Source organism: Pteropus medius, unplaced genomic scaffold (assembly GCF_902729225.1).
Source record: "Pteropus medius unplaced genomic scaffold, Ma_sr-lr_union100, whole genome shotgun sequence".
NCBI lineage: Eukaryota > Metazoa > Chordata > Mammalia > Chiroptera > Pteropodidae > Pteropus > Pteropus medius.
This window is the reverse complement of record NW_024355128.1, coordinates 215,435-224,496: the sequence shown is the minus strand read 5'-3', so window position 1 is coordinate 224,496 and position 9,062 is coordinate 215,435.

The following is a 9,062-nucleotide window of genomic DNA, read 5'->3' as shown; positions in this document are numbered from 1 at the left end:
TGTTCTTTTCTCCAAAGGAACTTTAGAATTAACCTTTCAAGTTGAAAAAAAACAGCTTATCTGAAAATTATATAGTTGTGATAAACAATTGTTACCCAATAAGCAATTAAAATTAAAAAAAAAAAAAGAAACAACTTGCCGGTATAGTATTTTATTAAGAATGCATTAAATTTATGAATTAATTGTATCTTAATGATATTGAACCCTCCCATCTAAGACCAAAAGATATTTTCTTACTTTTTATAGCTTTGAGTAGTCTTTAAACTTTTCCTCATATAACTTTTCCACATTTCTTTCAAGTTTATTCTTAAGAACATTATGTTATTTGTTGCTATTATAAATGAGATTTTCCCTTCCATAATATCTTGTTTTTGGTTATTGTTTATATATATAAAATCATTGATTTTTGTATAGCAATTTATATCCTCCAACATTTACCAAATCTTTTATTGCTTGTGTTAGTTTTATCACTATATTTCTCAACTTGTCCAAGTAAAATATATAATCTACAAAAGTTTCAATATTTTTTGCAATTTTTATGCCTATAGTTATTTTTAGGTTTTTTTTTTAATTTGTTGGCTAATAGCTCCACTACAAGTTTGAATAGTCAGAACATAGACAACATTTTTTTTTGTTCTTGACCTTAGCAGGATTGCCTCTTGTGTTTTCCATTAGAAATTTAGTATTTACTTATATATAAGTACTTTTATGAATATATAAGTAAATACTAATATATGTGACATTTCCTTTGTGCATGTGTTTGTGTAGCTAGACCTCCAGAAACACACACAAATATTACATATATAGTATATATATGCATATAGGAAGATTTCCTATTTTGTTGAGTTTTTCATTTTATTTTGATTTTTTTAAAATGAGTGTTGAATTTCATTGAATTCTTTTCAAGGATTTCTACAGACTTTCATAAGATTTTAATCCTTTGATCATAAGGTATACTATATTAACAAATTTCTTAATTATTGAATCATCCATGATTGCCTAGAATAAATCCCACTTTTTCATGGTGTATTTTCTTAATGTGTTGTTAAATTTTGTCCACTGATGTTAAATTGAGGAGACTTTTATGAATACTTATAATGCAAATTGTTCCATAACTTTATTATACTGTCTTTATTAGGTTTTGGTATACTATTAAATGTTATACTCAATCGTAAAAATAATTTCAATTTCTCTTTATTTTTTATGTTTTGGATTTCATGTAGCGTTGGAAGTAATAACTTATGTAGCATTGTGATTAGTTGGTAGTTAAGTTTTGGTAAGTTCTGGGAAAATCTTAAGGCCCAGTGTTTTTCTGTGAGGAAGTTCTTTAGTAAATCTCCCTATTTCTTCTATGGAAATTGGTTCCTTTAAGATCTCCACCTCAAGTGCAATCATTTTTGACAACTTAGTTTTTCCTAGGAAACCATACTTATCATTTAGGTTTTACATTTATTGTGCAAAGAAGTCTTTTATTATGATTAAATTTTTTTCTCTGTTTTAACGGTTATTTTCCTCTTTTCACTTCATATTTTGTATATCTGTGTTTTGTACTTATTTCATGATTATGTTAATTACTGTTTGATTCTTTATTGTTAATTTAAGAATTCAGTATTTTGATTTATTCCGTTCTACTATTTTTCCATTTCTTGTATCTCTAATGTTTTCTTTTATCTTTGGCATTGCTTTCTTCTGTTTTCTTTTGGTTTCCTTTGTTGTTTTTGCCTAACTGTAAGAGTTGAACATTTAATATATTCATTTTATTTTAAAATTTTTATTGATATAAGTATTTAAGACTATTAAATTTCCTTTAATAACTGTTAACATTATCCCACATGTTATGATATGTAGGGTTTCCATTAATATTGTTTTTTCTTTTCAATGTTGCAATTTTGGTTTGTATTTCCCCTTTCACTCAAGAGCTTTTAAGAGAGTTTTATGGGACCAGCACATTTCTGCTGCATGACTCAGCTGCTCTTAACAGAGTTTTAAAATTTTTCTGATGAAAATACTTCTTTTAAAAGTTACCTTCAATAATGGTGGGAAAAGAATGCTGGTTGTGTTATTTTTACTTTACTGAATCTGATGACACATTCTTTGTGACCTGAGATATTGTAAAGTTTTATGAATACTCCTTATGTGCTTGAGAAGGTGTTTTTATATTGTCTAGCTATAAAATTTGATATATCCAGAAGATATATCTTATTGATTATAAAATTATAAAATCAATTTTATAATACCTTATAAAAATATAAGAAATCAACAAAATATGTTACTATACTTTACTTCTTCATTCAACACATTTAATAACTACTCGCTTTGTTCTAACCCCCGTGTTACCCACTGTGGATATAGAAGTGAATGCAGCACAGTTCCTGATCTTTGCTAGTATTGGATTGAGTACAAACATCCCAATTATGAATTGTGCATTAGCTTGTTATGCATTTAGTTCCAATAACAACAAAAAACCTCAAACAGATCAAACAGATAAATGACAATAGAAACAACCAACAATGAATGACTTAAACCAGTGAATAGAAACAACCAACAATGAATGACTTGACCCTAGAACCACAATATCACCTGGATTTTTTTTTTAAAAGACAAACTTGAAAAATTGTAAAATTTTTATGGAGGAAAATTTGGCAATATCTAGCATGTACCTGTTGGCCCATAAATTCCAATTCTTAAAATCAAAGAAACACTGGGAAAATATGAAAATGTTGATTTAGTAGTAATATGTGTTTTAACAAAAACTGGAATGATTAAATGTCCATGAATAGAGGGTTTGAAAAATAAACTAATTGACTATTATGCAGCTATAAAATGTAATGATGACTATTTCTACATATTAATTTGGAACACTCTCCAGGAAATATCAACAAGTGAAAAAAATCAAGATGGGGAAAACTGTATAGTACATTATCACTTATCACACATGGTGAGTATAAACACATATGGAATTACAATCAACAAACCAAAAAAAAATGTACATATGGGAGAGAGAATGTATAGATAGTAGGAGGGACAAGAAGACAAGCTAGACTCTACTAAAATATGTTGTTTTGTAGGTTTGACTTTGGTATTATGTAAATATTCTACATATTTATAAAAACTAATTAAATAATAGCAATGAAAAGCAATATGAATCTAAGAGACTTTATCGTGCATCCAGTTGGTGAGTTTAAAATATAATAATTTGTTTTGTACATTCCTAGAGGGATACAACTTGAGGATCAAAAGAAACATGAACATTTTAAACTGTTTTCAGAATCAGTAATTTCACCGTTAGTGTTGACATGGTTTTTTCTTGACATTGTTCGTTGTAAATTGTGGGATAACACTAGTGAGTAATTTTGTTGGTGTCAGGAGACTTGTGGCTCCAGAAAAAGGATATACTGCTGAAATATCAATGATATAAAGTATATATTCCAGAGCCCTGAATTTGAATGGGAAGTATAAACTTATGCTATATTTTGCTTTAAAAATACATATGTATTTCTTAGCTCTGCCCCCTACATGCACTAGAAACCATGATAAGCCCAGTATTATGCAACCAAGCACCATGATGTTACTCTTTAAAAAGCATTTTCCACTAAAAAATAAATCAAGATTACACGATGAACGATTTCAGGAACTATATAGGTGAGTTTTTAACAATTTGATGTACCAGGAAAGAGGAAAGACTACTGGAATCGTGCAAAAAGAATTCCAGAGATAATCTGAAGAGCCTAAATGTCTAAAAATGGGACAATTTGAGCATCTATAAAAAATAATAAATAGATTTAAACACAGTAAGCATGTTTAAATATTGTATTCGTGGCGATTCTAAAAAATACTTGGGTGGTCACCTTTAAAAGTGCTAGAAAATGAATTCATAATTTGAAACATAAATAGAAGGAAATAATTAAATAATTATATTTCCACTTGTATATCTACTGTGTTACCAAATAATTAATGAGGGAAAGGTTCTCTATAGATAAGTATTCTAGCTAATAAATGAAGAAGGATGAATAGAATATCTTCATTCTATAATCTGTAATGAAATATTAGATCTAGGCAATAATCATCAGTGTCTGCTAACATAAAAAATAGAATAAGAAAAAGCAAACTTGAATCTAGTGAAACTTCTAACAACCAATTTATACGAAAGTCAGGAGACAGAGGGACAAGTTAAACAAAAACAGGGGGAGGACGTCAGCAAAATCCAGACCGTATGAAACTCCAGAGAATAAAGGATCAAAATTCTTCAACAAATAAATTATAAGAAAAACAAAAGAGAAGTGACAACCAATAGGTTGAAAGAGACTTAATAGGAATATTAACAAATTATAATGTATGAGAGTAAACTGACCCCAAGATGAAAACAAAATTTAAAAAAAAAAATTATTTATGACAAAATCAGAAAATTTAAACTAGGAATGAATATCTGAAGATATTTATGAATTGTAATTAATTTTTACATGTGATAATGTTATTGCACTTATATTTGTAATATATGTCTTTTATAGATATATACTGAAAAATAATCTTCTCTTAAAGTGATATGGTATTTAGTATTAGCTTACAAATAATCTGGGTGGAGAGATGTGGGTGGGAGTATGGATAAAATAAGATTAACCAAGAGTTCTTAATTGTTAAAGCTGTGTAAGATCTACGTGGGTTCTTTATATTACATCCTGTCATATATCTGACACTACTTATAGCACATTTTTTTTTAATGTCCAAAGCCATAATATAGACTATTTAATCAAAATTTCTGGATATGTAGCTGGAGTATTAATATTTCTAAAAGCTACTTTCAAATGAGTTTACTATACAGTTAATGTTTAGAGACAGCAGTATAAACAGGACCTTACTTTTTAAAAATCTCAATAAGAAGTCTGGAAGTACTTGCTCAAAGATGCCACAAGAATACCACATCTTCCATTCTCCCGTTCAACTATTTTCAGCAGGTTGACTCTATGACCACATGCTTATTTTAACATGGCTTCAGGCGTCTCTATCACATTCCAAGTACCATTATCTTCTTCTTTCACATCTACCTTTTTTATTAAGAAACAACCTTTTCTGTAGCAGTTTCTAACACATTTCTTGTATACCTCATTGGACAGAACTGGACCAAATTGGCCCCTTTAGGTGTAGGGGAGGCTGGAAAAGCCATCATCTGACAAAGGGGAATGAGATAGCTATGATTGCACTGGAGAAATCCCGAGGTCTATCCCACTCCAGACCAGACATATTGCTTTAAAAAAAATCAGGTTTTCTTAAGACATTGGTAAGGAAGGCTGTTGGGTTAGCAATAAAAAAATCCAGTGAGAAAAAACAGAGCTTCTAGGGTCAAAAACACAGTCAAGGGTAAAAACTAAATATGCACTGAAGGGAAAAAACTTAGAAGGTCTGAGCCACATACTATTTCCAGGTACTTTTAGACCTGCTACCTTGTTCAGTCCTCACAACATCCTATAAACGAGGTAACTGACATTACCTCCATGTTATGCATGAGGGACCAGAAGCTCATAGAGGAAGGGAGAGGTGGCTTGTTTAGGGTTCTGATTAGTGGCTTCATGGTGCATTACTTTACCCCTGTCATGGGTCATGTTCCCTTCTCTGGCTTACCAAGATCACTGTCTGAAACATAAACACAGGAAGAACTATTTGCTCAGCACAGTGCTAAGTATATTCCATGTCATAAGGGGACATATTTTGATTCTGGCCACTTCTCTGATTATGGGATCTTCCGGCAGAGGTAGGGGCACTAGGGTGGCCAAGAGCAGAACTTGCCTCTCATTGTAGCTGTTACTAGTCTGCACATTTAGGTCATATGTGTTATCTGGAATCCCACTAACTCAGTCAGATATTGATAATGTAGAGCTTCACACCCATACCTGGGGTCTGTGAGGCTTGGCAATGTCACTATCCTCAGAGTTGGTTTCCATGCTGCCACTATGGCCAACAGTTTTGATCTTTTTGTCTTATAGAATGAGTGTGATGTACATTTGCCCCCTAGCCACCAGCGGGCCCAGTTGATTCTGCTAGGAATGCAATATGACCTTTCTCATGTCCCTGACTTCCCTCTAGGCTTTGAATACTGTGCCATCCGTAGAAGCAAACAGTTCTTGAATTATATTAATTTCTGGTCACTGCAACATTTTACTCACCACCAGGATCTAGTGAAGCCATGTCTTATCCATTCTGAAACATCATCCATTTAGGTTAGAGCCTCCTTAGGTATATCTCCTGCCCTTCAAACCCTCTGTGTTCCCTTCTTAAATGTGTGAAATGTATGCTTGTGGTTTATCTACCTTTTCTGAAAAAAGTGTATTATTACATTTTATTTCACCTATTCATGTATTCTCTATCAAATTGGTAAAAGAAGCTAATGCAGTTTAGAAAGCTAAATAATATCATATAAACATCAATTAAAGCAGGGTGCAAAAACAAATACAAAGGTGGAAATCAAACACTAAACTTTAATCCAGGGACTGTCAGATAAATATGCAGAAGTTCTTGGGCTCTTTTGTTAGTCATTTGCCTTACCACAATGTGTTCTTCTGGTGTGGCCAAAGGTTACTGATAAACCATGGTAGTGCTAGTAAAAGCAATCTCAGGAGGAGATAATTCATCTAAGTCTCTGTTAGAGACTAGAGAAAGCCTTTTACTCAGTGCCTCAAATATGAAAGAAGAGCTATAACTGGATACATTGACATGATTGTGTATGACAGCCTAACCTTGGACGAATCTTTTTTTGGGGGGAGGGGGTCCTTTCATGCTAAAAGTGAGGGCAGGTCTCAATATTCTCTGCTTGGATTTTTGAAGAAGTTCAACAATCAAAGAGAGAATAATCTTTACTAGAGGGCTGAGAGATGTCTGCAAATTACACGCATAGGTAAATTCTGATCGTTTAATATTAATCTGAATAGAAAATAAGGGGCTTTGCAAACCCCTTTTGATTGGTCTGATTTTTAGAGCCCAAAATTTTCATCCACTGACTTAAAAAATATATACAATTTTTTAAGGGTAAGTGAAGGAAAATGCCCCTATAATTTAGACAAATTTCCTCTAAAACAATCTGACATTATTGTGTTCAGAACAGACCTGTGAGGGAAGCCAATAGTCAATATTCTACAGGCTACAGTGTAAAATTGTAAGCTGTGCCCTCCTGTATGTAAGCAAGCATTTTTTTCCTTTTCTTTTTTTTTCTTCATACATGGCATGCTTATACAGTAGGTTCTTATTTTTTCTTTTACCTTTCCCTTGTTAATTTTGGTGATCTGGTGAACATTAACAAACACACATGGGGTGTTTTGAAAAAGCCTCTCCCAAAGTCTAAGGCAAGTCCACTTTCCCACTCCATGGAAAGAGTTAGTGGTATCCCTGATAAGAAACCTTGGATCAAATTTTTCTTCCCTTCAGTAGCCAACCATGAGTAGATATTGTAATTGAAAACTAGGACAAATGGAAATATCCCAAGTCTTAATAGAAAACATGGAAAGAACCATACTGAACATAAAAATAGGCACTGGATCAATGTGAACATGTTCCAATGCTCAGGTTTGGGAGAACTTCTATAGTTGTTAGTTTCTTCCTTAATGCCCATGAAATGGTAACTAATCATCTCCCTGCTGCTTAACAGTTCATTTTGACTAAAATGGGTGAGCTGAATATTTGTCCTACAAAATGTTTATAACTAAACTTTTAAAAGAGCAGGTTCTTGCATTGTAGTAAACCAAAATTATGATATGGTGAAGGGAGGGTCTATTTTGACAACAGATTTGCCTTTTGAAAATAGGAACATGTAGTGGATATTAAAAGCACTGACAATTTGTCTTGGGTACCAGAGAAAGATGCTCAGAGTGAACAATGTGGAGGTCTGCTAGCTTCTACCAAGCCCAACCTTGGAATTTGAGACGATGCTTTGATAGTTCAGTTAAATTGGTCTGAATTGGAGGCAACAGGGGACCTCTGAAGGGACACTACTTTGTATGCCCTGGGGAAACTAGTAACTGTTTGTGAATGATGCCAATTTGCAGTATTTGGAGAATACCACCAGACATTAAGAACTATAAAAGAATATATTCAGGATGTTAGAAAGAAATATTATCATGAGTCTATACCTATTTTCCTAAAGAGTCAGTCTGGTGTTTCCAACCACCTGGATCATCTGCTTCTCACTGAGAAGAATTGGTTTCTAAAATCTATTTATAAAGATTTATGTCCTGCTCTCTGAAAGTTTTAATACAGTTTAGAGCTCCTGGTGGAGAAATCTCTATACAACTGGCTAATGAGAAAAACATTTAGGAGCCAGTTTTTGATGGGAAATTATCCAAATTGGATGAAGAAAACGGGTTCTGTCCTGCCTTGTGACTTTGGCCCATTAGTGAAAGATATGCACAATACTCCCATTGGTAAATTACTAAAATTGCCAAACAATGAGATTGATGCAGCATCAGAAATACATTTTTAAAAGCTTAGCAAACACTGGATTGACCTGTATTTTGTGCCAAGTTCAGAGCACAGAGGCAAGAGAAGGAACCCTAAAATAAATATGAAACTCTTGCCACTGGCATTCTAATTATTAAAGGACTGGGTCCAAGACAATATGAGGCACATCTCTGTGGATTAGGTTAACTGACATATGACCAAATAAAAATCCTCATTTCCCATGTGGGTGCCCTGCATATCTATGATGAATGATTCAAAGAATCATGCTACTGGTACTCTGACAAGATCAGTGGCTATCTCATAGGTTAGACATCCTGGAGTTACACGGGTACACAAAAGGGAAATGGAGAAGACACTACCTTTGCCTGAGGGTGTTCTGTCAGCAGTCTCCCGCAGTTCAACCAGCCCATGAGTGGGAGGAATTCGCTTTGCCCACCATTGGGCAGATGGTTCCATTGGGCCACTACCCACTTACCAAGACTGAAAGTTCTTACAGCTGTTGATAGTTATGCAGGCAATAAAAGTTGGTGTTTTCCTCAATATGCTGTTCAGAGACAAGTCCAGTATCTCTGCCCCCAAATGTGGGTTGTGACCTGATTGTCAAAATGACCTTCCACATT